This window comes from Saimiri boliviensis, chromosome 4, assembly GCF_048565385.1.
Source record: "Saimiri boliviensis isolate mSaiBol1 chromosome 4, mSaiBol1.pri, whole genome shotgun sequence".
Taxonomy (NCBI): Eukaryota; Metazoa; Chordata; class Mammalia; order Primates; family Cebidae; genus Saimiri; species Saimiri boliviensis.
The window spans coordinates 15,070,320-15,082,658 of NC_133452.1; the positions used below are offsets into that span (position 1 = coordinate 15,070,320).

At 39.2% G+C, this 12,339-nt stretch overlaps 1 protein-coding gene across 6 annotated transcripts in view; it reads right to left on the minus strand.

The window, feature by feature from the left end:
* TIAM2 (TIAM Rac1 associated GEF 2) overlaps window positions 1-12,339 on the minus strand; it is a 268,861-nt gene that overhangs the window by 164,544 nt on the left and 91,978 nt on the right. For 3 of the 6 annotated variants that reach the window (XM_074397228.1, XM_039465422.2, XM_074397221.1), the window contains one exon: window positions 11,903-11,991. The gene's annotated coding sequence lies outside the window, so the exon portion shown is untranslated. Of the gene's footprint in view, window positions 1-6,055; window positions 6,163-10,456; window positions 10,923-11,902; window positions 11,992-12,339 lie in introns of those variants that run through there. The other 3 variants (XM_074397222.1, XM_074397223.1, XM_074397225.1) reach the window with 3 other exon arrangements.

A 12,339-nucleotide genomic window follows, 5' to 3' on the forward strand; every position in this document is an offset into this window, starting at 1 on the left:
CCAACAAATATATGTTAAGTAAATGCATGCATGAATGAAAGAATTAATGGATGGGAGGTGACAGTGATGGTGGCAGTGGTGGTGAATGTGAAAGGAAGAACAGTGTTTGTCACACCTACATCTCTGTCAGAAGCCAAGCAATCCCTTTATTTAAAATAAGCCACTCCACCTGCGGTCACTGTCCATCAAGCAACATTGTCACGGAGTTTCTGTTTAAAGATCCCCCGCCATTCTCCATTAGCGTTTCGTAGTCCAAGCCCGCATCTCGAACAGGCAACGCTGCAGTGCCACTGTGCTGGCAGCTGGCCACATGCTCCTGCCTCCTGCTGTGTGGAGGCCACACTATGGGAGAAGCGCCAGTACCTGCTGTGAGTCAAGGTCTCACAGCCGCAAAATCAGATGACCCAAACTTCTGCTCTGCCCGTTTCCCAGTGACTGTCCGCAGTCAAAAGACAGCACTTCTCACAAACGCTGATGGAGAAGAAAACAGAACCCAGCAGTCTCGGTCAATAAAATACAGTCATGTGCACATGACAACATCATGGCCGACGACAGACTGCGTATACAGTGGTTCCATACGATTATAATACGTATTTTTACTGTACCTTTTCTCTGTTTAGACTTTTTAAAAAAAATTTCTTTTAGACCTTAAGTTCTGGGGTGCATGTGCAGATCGCGCAGGTTTGTTACATAGGTATGCACATGCCATGGTGCTGGTGTGTTGCATCCATCACCCCGTCATCTACATTAGGTATTTCTCCTAATGCTATCCCTCCCCAATCCCCCCACCCCCTGCTATTCCTCCCCTAGTCCCCCAACCCCCATGCCCCGGTGTGTGATGTTCCCCTCCCTGTGTCTGTGTGTTCTCATTGTACGACATCCACTTCTGAGTGAGAACATGCAGTGTTTGGTTTTCTGTTCTTGTGTCAGTTTGCTGAGAATGATGGTTTCCAGTTTCAGCCATGTCCCTGATATGTTTAAATACACAAAAACCTCCCCTTGTGTTACAACTGCTTACAGTACAGTAACATGCCACACAGCTTTGCAGCCTAGGAGCAATGGGCTATGCCATACAGCTGATGTGCGTAGTAGGCTGTACCATCTAGGTTCATGTAAGTACACTCTATGATGTCCACAGGTGTACACTACCAAGCCCAGCAAATTCTTTTGAAATGTATTGATAGATGCATTATAGCCTAATACATAGCCAATTTTTATTAAATGTTGCATGTGTTTGAAAGTAATGTTTATTCTGTAATTGTTGATAGGTAGAGTTTCTCCATATGTCAATGAAACAAAACTTGTTAATTTTGTTTTTTAATATTTCTCTCTTTCCTAATATCTCATAATTTAAGCCATCAATCATATAGAGGAATGTGTTGAAATTAGCCACTGTTATGATGGTAGATTTAGTACTTTCTGCCTATAGGTCTATACATTTTTGCTTTATAAAAAAAATAATAATAAAGAGGAAATCAGCTGACACTCTTCTCAGAACATCTCCCCACTGCCAAGTGATACATGACTATACTGCATATTAACAGATTCAGACAAATCCTACATATAACAAACATAGCATTAATAATAATAACTCCAATGCTATTGCCTCACAGCACTGTTATGAAGAAATGTTACGGAGCCTAAAGTTCTGGTAATTTTCTTCTCCTACAGTTACTATGCACAATTTTTTTGGTGAGCCTTATACCACACCATCATTAATTATTCAACGGCCATATATTGAATGAAAACAAAATGAAGAAGAAAATAAACTTTTAACATTTTTTTTTTTTTTTTGAGACGGAGTTTCGCTCTTGTTACCCAGGCTGGAGTGCAATGGCGCGATCTCGGCTCACCGCAACCTCCGCTTCCTGGGTTCAAGCAATTCTCCTGCCTCAGCCTCCTGAGTAGCTGGGATTACAGGCACGCGCCACCACGCCCAGCTAATTTTTTGTATTTTTAGTAGAGACGGGGTTTCACCGTGTTGACCAGGATGGTCTCGATCTCTCGACCTCATGATCCACCCGCCTCGGCCTCCCAAAGAACTTTTAACATTTTTAAAAGCAAACTGGAGATATCTTCTAAATCAATAGTCAATTTTGAGAAAATTCAAAATGCAATGCTAGCATGGTGTGTATTGCTTGAAAGCCATTGCAAAGCTAAATTCCCTAATACAAACTTTTTCTAAGTTTCAAAGGCATCGACTGCACAAACAAATTTTAATGCAGTCAATTAGCATAGAAATGAGAGATTTTATGGTATATTTATAAACTCCAAGTGCTGCTTACGTAACAAGCAAGCCCCAATAATATCACCAAATGACCTATTACTTTTACAAGAATATACAAATATTAAGTAACATGAAAATGAGGATTTAAAACTAATTCTTCAGGCTGGGCATGGTGGCTTACACCTGTAATCCCAGCACTTTGGGAGGCCCGGGCAGGCAGATCACGAGGTCAGGAGTTTAAGACCAGTCTGGCCAATATGGTGAAACCCCATCTCTACTAAAAATTTAAAAATTTGCTGGGCATGGTGGCATGCACCTGTAGTTCTAGCTACTCGGGAAGCTCAGGCAGAAGAGTCACCTAAACCCAGGAAGCAGAGGTTGTAGTGAGCTGAGATCATACCACTGCACTCCAGCCTGAGTGATAGAGTGAGACTCTGTCTCAAAAAAAAAAAACCTAAAAACTAAAAACTAATTCTTCATAAAAGTTGTTCCTTTATCACTTGTATTCAACATAGTACTGGAAATCCTGGCTAGGGCAATTAGGCAAGAGAAAAAATAAAAGTCATCCAAATTGGAAAGGAAGGAGTCAAATTACTCTTTTGTTCAAATTAGCGTTTGTTCACACATGACATGGTTTTATATTTAGAAAAACCCAGACTCCACCAAAAACTGTTAGAACTGATAAATGAATTCAGCAAAATTGCAGGATACAAAATCAACCCACAAAAACAGTAGCATTTATATACACCAACAGCGAACAGTATGAAAATGAAATCAAGTAGGCAATCCCATTTACAACAGCTACAATGACTGTAAAATACTTAGGAAGCAATTTAACCAAAGAAGTAAAAGATTCGTGCAATAAAAACTGTAACACACTGATGAAATAAACCAAAGACGACACATTACACAATGGAAAGATATTCCATGCTCATGGATTGGAAGAATTAATATTGTTAAAATGGCATTGCTACCCAAAGCAATTTATAGATTCAATATAATCCCTATCAAAATACCGATGACATTCTTCACAAAAATAGAAAAAAAAAACATTCTAAACTTTATGTAAAACCACAAAAGACCCTGAATAGCCAAAGGCATAGATCAAAAAGAACAAAGTTAGAGGCATCAAACTACCTGACTTCAAATTTTACTGCAAAGCTATAATAACCAAATGAGCATGGTACTGACTTAAGAAAGAAAGAAAAAAATACACCAGAACAGAACAGAGAATCCAGATATAAATCCACACATTTATAGCCAACTCATCTTTGACAAAGGCACCAAGAACATATAACGGGGGAAGGACAGTCTCTTCAATAAATGGTACTGGGAAAACTGTTAACAATAGGAAGAAGAATAAAATTAGACTCCCATCTCTCACTATACATATAAATCAGGTCAAAACGGATTAAAGATTTACATCTAAGACCTGAAAATATGAAAATGCCAGAAGAAAACATTTGGGAAATGCTCCAGGGCATTAGTCTGGGTGATGATTTTCTGTGTAAGACCTCAAAAGCACAGGCATCATAGCAGAAATTGACACATGGAATTACATCAAGCTAAAAATCTTCTACAAGCTAGGCACGGTGGGAGGTCAAGGAATGAGAATTGCGTGAGGCCAGGTGTGTGAGACCAGCCTGAGTAACAGAGATGGACTTCATCTCTACAAAAAATTTTAAAAAGTAGCCAGCTATGATGGTGCGTGCCTATGTTCCCAGCTACTCAGGAGACTGAGGTGGGAGTACGGCTTGAGCCCAGGAGTTTGAGGCTGCAGTGAGCTGTGAGCGCACCAATGCACTCCAGCCAATGCACTCCAGCCACAGTGACAGAAGAAGACTCTGTTTCAAAAAAATAAAAACAAAAAGCTCTGCACTAAAAAAGGGATCAATCAACAAACTAAAGAGACAACCGACAAAATGGGAGAAAATATCGGCAAACTACCCATCTGTCAAGAGATTAATACCATGATATATAAAGAGCTGAAACAACTCAAAAGCAAAAAACAAATAATTCAGTTAAAAATGGGCAAAAATCTGAACTGATATTTCTCAAAGGAAGACAGACAAATGCCAACAGGTATATGAAAAAATGTTTAACATCACTAATCATCAGAGAAATACAAATGAAAACTACAATGAGATATCATCTCATCCCAGTTAAAATGGTATTTATAAAAATGATAGGCAATGATAGATGCTGGAGAGGATGTGGAAAAAGGGAAACCCTTGCACACTCTTGGTAGGAATGTGAATTAGTACAACCGCCGTGGAGAACAGTTTGGAGGTTCCCCAAAAAACTAAAAATAGAAATACCATATGATCCAGCAATCCCACTAGTGGGTACAGATCCAAAAGAAGGAAAACCAATAATATCAAAGAGGTATTTGCCCTCCCATGTTTATTACAGCACTATTCACAACAGCCAAAATATATCAACCTAAGTACCCATCAAGAGATGAATCAACAAAGAAGATGTGGCATATATACCTAATGGGTTGTTATTCTGTCATAAAAAGAATGAATTCCTGTCATTTGCAGCAACATGGCTGAAACTGGAGGTCATTATGTTAAGTGAAATAAGCCAAGTACAGAGAGACTATCACATGTTCTCATTTATATGCGGGAGATTAATTTTAAAAAAAAGTGAATCTAATGAAAGTAGAGAGTAGATCAGTGGTTGCCAGAGGCTAGGAAGGGTAGGAAGGAAAGGATGAAGACAGATTAATTAATGGGTTCAAATATACTGTTTGATAGAAGAAACAAAACCTAGTGTTAGGTAGATCAGTAGGGTGACTCTAGTTTACAATAATCTATTATAAATTCCAAACTAGCTACAAGAGAATAGTTCTAATGTTTCTAACATAAGATACAAATATTCAAGGTGATAGGTATCCCAATTACACTGATTTGATCTTTACAAATTATATGAATGTGTTGAATTACCATGCATACCCCTGAACTATGTACATCTATTATGCATTAATATAAAAATCATTTTTGGAAAGTTTTTCTTTAAAGTGACTTTTTTCTATAGGTCATTATATCCAAATTAAATACACCTTAACAAATGACAATGAATGATAATGTACAAAATCCTAACTTTCGAAATTAAATAGAATGCTTCACAATGAGTAACAGGTAATACTTTTATGTAAATGATAACATCTGTATTAAAAATTATGCTACCCAAAAAGAAACCTATAAAATGAGTTTCAGCTAAGGTAAAATAAAGTTTTTGGTGGAAAAAAAAATCCTTTAGGGAAATATGCTTGTAAAATCCCAGCTTATAAATACTAGTCACTGGGTACATCTGTTTACAACATTTTTGAAGGAACAAAATTATATTGGAACATTGAGGAAAGTGAAAGTAATCTGCCCACATCTAACTGTAGTTAAAGTTATAATGTTATATTCAGCCTCTCAGTCAACTCATAATATTTTCTCTTTATGGACTGATGTAAAATTATTCAAGCTAGAAGTTTCCTAATAAGTTTAATTCAGAGAATAATTGAATCTGAGTTCCAAAGAGACAAGAGAGGTCACCTATCTAGTCCAGCCTTCCTTCTAATTTGAGAACCTCCTACAACATCCTGACAGATGGGGCCACTTTCATTTACCTAAATACATTGAGTGATGGGAAGTTCACAGATATGTTAGGGGGCACATTCCATCAGTAAATAACCAGTTGATAGATGAGAGCTCCTTCCAGCAACTTTTAGTCAGTGATTTGAAAAATTCCACTCATTCGTCTTTCTACCATTATCAACACACATCCTACGCCCCTCTTCCACCCAAGCACCCTAAAAAATCTGAAGTCAATTACCATGGATCTTCCCTGCTCTCTCTCCAGCCAAGCTCTTTCCTCCCTCTGGTCTATCTTCACAATGAAGCCAGAAGCAATCTGTAAAGCAAAACAAAGCCAAATTCCGTTCGTACCTAAACATCAAGATGCACAAGGAACAGAGTCCCGAGACTTCAGTCTGTGCCGTAGCAGGCATCAAGCCTACTCTCTCGGTTATATCCACTCAGAGTCAACGAGGTTGCAGGCTCTATCTGTGTGGGGCCATGAAATCTAGGGCAGACAGGAGATTCACTGGAAAAGGCAGAATGGAACTTAGTTCCACAGGCCAAAGATGTGTGCAAATTACACATTGTTCCCATTTCACCAAGCCGGGAGGCCACAGTGGACATTAGGGAAGGCAAAGGGAATCTGCGGCCAGGCAACCTCTCTATGCCCATAGAGAACTGAAGAAGAGGAAGGAAATGAGTCATGTCTAAAGACAGAGGGAAAATTTAACATCCAGATTAGGGGTCACACTCAAATACCTTCAGAGCTATTTAAACCTATGAGTGAAGTCAGGCACGGTGGCTCATGCCTGTAATCCCAGCACTTTGGGAGACTAAGGCAGGCGGATCACTTGAGCTCAGGAATTTAAGACCAGCCTGGGCAACATTGTGAAACCTCATCTCCACAGAAAAAAAAAAATACACACACACACGCACACTCTAAATATAATTTATATGTGTGTGCATATGTATATGTATATATATATATATGCTGTAATATATATACACATGTATACATATATATACATGTGTATATACACACATATATAAAACATATATATGTGTATATATAACATATATATGTTAAATATATACATGGTATATATACACATATACATGTTTTATATGTGTGTATATACACATGTATATATGTATATATATATTTTATATACATATATAAAACATGTATATACATGTGTATATACACATATATATAAAACATGTATATATGTTAAAGCATATATATACATATATATGCACACACACACAAATATTAGTGTGTGTCTATTTTTTTATTATATATACCATGTATATATATGTTAAATATATATACATGGTATATAGAACATGTATATATGTATATATACACATACACATATATATAACATACATATGTATATTATGCTTTAACAATGTTCAAAACATATACGTTATATATATGTATATGTATATGTGTTATATGTACGTATACATATATATTATATGTATATGTGTATATATATATATGCTTTAACAATGTTCAAAACATATATATGTGTGTGTGTGTGTGTATATATGCTAATAGTATGGCATGCCTGTAGTCCCAGCTACTCAGGAGGCTGAGGTGGGCAGATAGCTTGCCCAGGAGGTTCATGCTGCAGTGAGCTGAGATGGCACCACTGCACCCCAGCCTGGGTAACAGAGTAAGACCCCGTCTCAAAAAAAAAAAAAATGTGTGAGTAAAGCAGGCCTGACTGAGTCATGAAGTCTTAAGACACAGAAACCACATTTAAAAGTTAGGCTTGTACAAGCTTACTTCAGCACACATGCTAAATATACCCTCTTCTGTTTTTTTGAAGTTTGAAACCACGAAAATATCTTAGTTTTTCCACTACTATGGACATTGATAAAATAATTTTTTCAGTTTTCTCCTACCTCTACTAAAAGAAAGCAAGTAAATGAAAAATGACAACTAACATTTGGTGTTGGGAAGACTGTGTGGAGTGGTGGGGACTGTGGCAAACCAGCCAAAGAATGACAGCACCAAAAGGCTACCATCTACACAGCTTCAGCTATCCGCTGCCAGCTGAGAAGGCAGAGCCCAATGTTGCCAGATAAACCCACATTTTGAAGAAACCCCACTAAAAGTGTGGCTTTTTGGTAAAATTCTTAGTTTTTAAATGCAGGCAATCAATTTAAATTTAGTTAACACTGTGATCAGGGATACATTTTCTAGACCAAACAAAGGTTATCCACAGCTCAGAACCAGCCCAAAACCCGCCAGTTTACAGCCTCTGCTGCAAATGACAAAAGGCAAACAGAAAAATTTTCAATCCTAAAAAGACATTTTTAATCAAAACAATAAACAGTCCCAACTCCCTGACTTCAGAAGGCTAAATCCTAGGTGTCTGGGGCACACAACCAATTTGGCCAAGGCAAGCAGATAATCAGGAATGAATTTGGAAAGGGGGCCACTGACGCAGAGCATTGGAAAGGACTGCAGAGGCCATTTCGTTTGCCTTCCCGGTGCATGGAGGAATCCTCTCTACAGACCTCTTGATCTGCAGCCAGCTAACCTTCAGAAACCACATCTGGCCATGGGATGCTCATTATTGCAAAGAGGCACCATCTCATCTTTCCACTGCTCCATAGGAAAGTCTTCCTCACGTGAAACTCAAAGTGGCCTTTCACTACTGATACCTGCGGGTTCTAGGGTGCTTCCGGCAGAAACAGATGAGACACACCATCCCTGCTTCCCTTACACATGGCATCTGCTCAGACACTTCAAGGTCGGAATTGGGTTCCCTGCTAAGCTTACCACTTGTTAAGCTAAACCTGCTCCCTTCATCATTACATAAAGGATGCCATTTCCACGGCTTCCCAACGGTGGTCACCTCCCTCTGGCCATTGATGTGCCTCTTACATCTACGGTCTGGAGAACGGGAAAGAAAGACACTAAGGTCTATTAAGCCCCTACACTGTCAGGGAGGCACCATGCCAGGAGGGTGACATGTTTTTTTTATTGAAGTCTCACAGCACTCTTCTTTGAACTGTATTATTATCATTATTTTACAGATGAGGAAACTGAGGCCAAGCAAAGCTTAGCAATTTACTGAAGGCCACAAAGCAAGCACAGCTGGGAAACTCAAACCAGGTCTGTTTGATATCAAAAAGACAACTATATTGTTATACACACAGAAAATGGCATGTTTGCAAACAGTTTTATTGTCATTATAACTTACTAAAAGTATAACTTAATATAAGCAAGTCTATTTCTTTCTGTTGATTTCATGAACGGACTGTTGTTTTCAATTCAAAACAAATTCTCCATGTAAACAAAACAAACGTAATACAAAAACAAATTTCAAACTTGTGTCACCATCTAATGACCGGTACCCAAATAGATTATTTTTAAACTTAATTGGTATATTGAATATATAAAAATCTGAGTATATACTAAATAAAACAGCAGAAATTTATATAACCCATATATATTCACATAATCATAATTATTCTACAAGGAAAATTTTATTACCCCCATTTTCTATAAGAAGAAAGCAAAGCATCAAGAGGTTAAATAACCTACCCAGCCGGCACAGTGGCTCAGGCCGTAATCCTAGCGCTTTGCAGGCTGAGGTGGGCAGATCACTTGAGCCCAGGAGTTCGAGACCAGCCTGGGCAACATAGCAAGACCTCGTCTCTACAAATAATTTAAAAAATTAGCCAGGCACGCTGGTGTGTACCTGTGGTCCCAGCTACTTAGGAGGCTGAGGTGGGAGGATTGCTTGATCCTGGGCAGTCGAGGTTAAAGTGAGCCAAGGTCATGTCATTTCACTCCAGCCTGGGCAACAGAGTGAGACGCTGTCTCAAAAAAATAACAATAATAAACTACCCAAAATCACTTGCCAGAAAATGCTGGAGACCAGATTCAAGGAACTCAGGCAGTCTGCCTCCAAATAACTCTAGACCTTAGACTTCCAAATACTGTATTTCAGTAGTAGTTTTCAACATCGTTAAAGCCTAAACACCTCTCCAAGTCTAATTAGATACTACTTTTGGACATTCCAATGTAGATGATTAAAAAAAAAAAGGTCAACACAAACAAAGCTTACCCATTAGGTTCAAAATTTCTACCTTTAATACATATTATATTTATAAATAAACCCAGAGATATTAGACAACCTCCTGTTTACATGTAGTATAATGTTAAACTTGATCATAATGTAGGGGAGGAATTCACATTTCAAAAAATGTTTAAACAGGGGCAGGGCGCAGTGGCTCACACCTGTAATCCCAGCACCTTGGGAGCCCGAGGCAGGCAGAACACGAGGTCAGGAGATCGAGACCATCCTGGCCAACATGGTGAAACCCCGTCTGTACTAAAATACAAAAGATTAGCTTGGCGTGGTGGTGTGTCCCTGTAGTCCCAGCTACTCAGGAGGCTAAGGCAGGGGAATCGCTTGAATTCAGGAGGAACAGATTGAAGCAAGCTGAGATCATGCCACTGCATTCCAGCCTGGTGACAGAGCAAGACCCCATCTCAAAAAAAAAAAAACCAGACAAATTAAATCTTTTAAATATCCTCCACTGTGAATAAATATCTCACCATGTGACACTGAGTAATTTATACAGTGAGCCTCATTTAACTGTTCAACTCATACATTCAGACAAAACATACCTGCTGTGAGACAGACCCTGCTGTGGGCTCTGGACACAGGTGAGGAACTGGGCAGAGAAGGTTCCAGCCTTTATGGAGCTTCTGCTCCAAGGAAGGCAGAGAAAGACAACAAGTCAATATGTAAATATGCAAAGGAGAAAATGATCCGTGATGGACAAGCACTCTGCAGGGAACTAAGACAGTGTGGCGTGGTAGCAGTGGCTAGATGTCCTTTAGATTGGGTGGTCAGGGGTCTTTCAGAGGGAATACCTTGAGCTGAGAACAAAAAGCATGAAGCAGTCAGCCAAGGAAAGCTGGGGCAATCTAAGTAAAACAGCAGATTATGCCTGGGAAGGTTATGTTTATCTGAGTGTGCTTCAGGTAAGTACACGTGAACCCCAGACACGGCAAACAGTCCAGGGAACTACCTGTCACCATTTCAAACACCGCTGGGGAGCTGGTCAGCCTTTCCGCTTTAGTACTTCACCTGCGACACCAACACATCCAATTAGTGAAACAACTCAGTTGGAATGAAACAGCTTTCAGGTCACAGTTGGAATCTGATCTCTCCTCAGTGGCTTCCTAAAATCCACATCCCCTGAGCTTACCTGATCCTGCAACTCCAGTTAGAAATTATATGCTCTACACGGGGATGGAGGCAGCAAACCACATTGCCATGTATGTACCTATGCAACAATCCTGCATGTTCTGTCCATGTGCCCCAGAACCTAACGTGCAATAATATATATATATATATATATATATATATATATATATATATATATAAAGAAATTATATGCTCTATGTGTTCTCAAGCAGGAAGTCCTTTTGTTTGGAGTGGAAGTGTGTGATAAAAGGACAGAAATGCAATGGTTCATGCCTGTAATTTCAGCACTTTGGGATACCAAGGCAGGCAGATCACAAGGTCAGGAGTTCAAAACCAGCCTGGCCAACATGGTGAAACCCTGTCTCTACTAAAAATATAAAAATTATCTGGGCATGGTAGCAGGCAACTGTAATCCCAGCTATTCAGGAGGCTGAGGCAGGAGAACCACTTGAACCCAGGAGGCGGAGGTTGCAGTGAGCTGAGACAGCACCACAGCACTCTAGCCTGGGCAACAGAACGAGACTCTGTCTCAAAATGTAAAAAAGGAAAAGAAACTAAGGCTTCCCAGACTGCATCTTCCCCACCTCAGGTCCCACGGAGGCCTGGCATACCCATTTTCCACACTGACCGGATCATCCAACATATCCAGTTAAAGTGCTTTGGTAACAATCTACTAAGATCTGGAGCCCCGCTGCTTGCAGGAACCTGTTATCAGCATTGGGGGAAGTGGCTTTCCCCACTCAAATTCTCATACAATGTGCAATTAACAGAGCTACATGAGAAAATGGTGATTAAGCAAAAAAATACAGACTGACATATACTTTCAAAGCCTTTGAGATATGTAAGTGCCCCAAACTTACCCACAGAGGAAGTGTGGAGACTTAGTGTAATCATTCATTCATCCAGAATGAGCTGGCTGAAGGAATCCTTGTCATTCATACACAAAATCCTGACAAAATAAAACAAAAACACAGAGGCTATGAGAAATAATTTTTCAGAATTAACATTTTAAAATTAAAGGCATTTCTCAGCATTCTTTTGTATCTTTGACTTGATACAAGAAGAGAGAATCTGAAAGAGAAATCAAGAATTAAGTGATTAACTATAAAGAAAATAAGGTCTTCCCACATCCTAACTGGAGAAGCAGATTTACCGTAGAATTACTGCTTCATTTCATAATTATTTCATATGACTGAAACATTTGAAGAGAGAATGGATGGAGGGAGGGGAGAGAGATATAGATACAAATAACTAGACAGACGGAGATGGATGGATGGATGGACAGACGGACAAATGG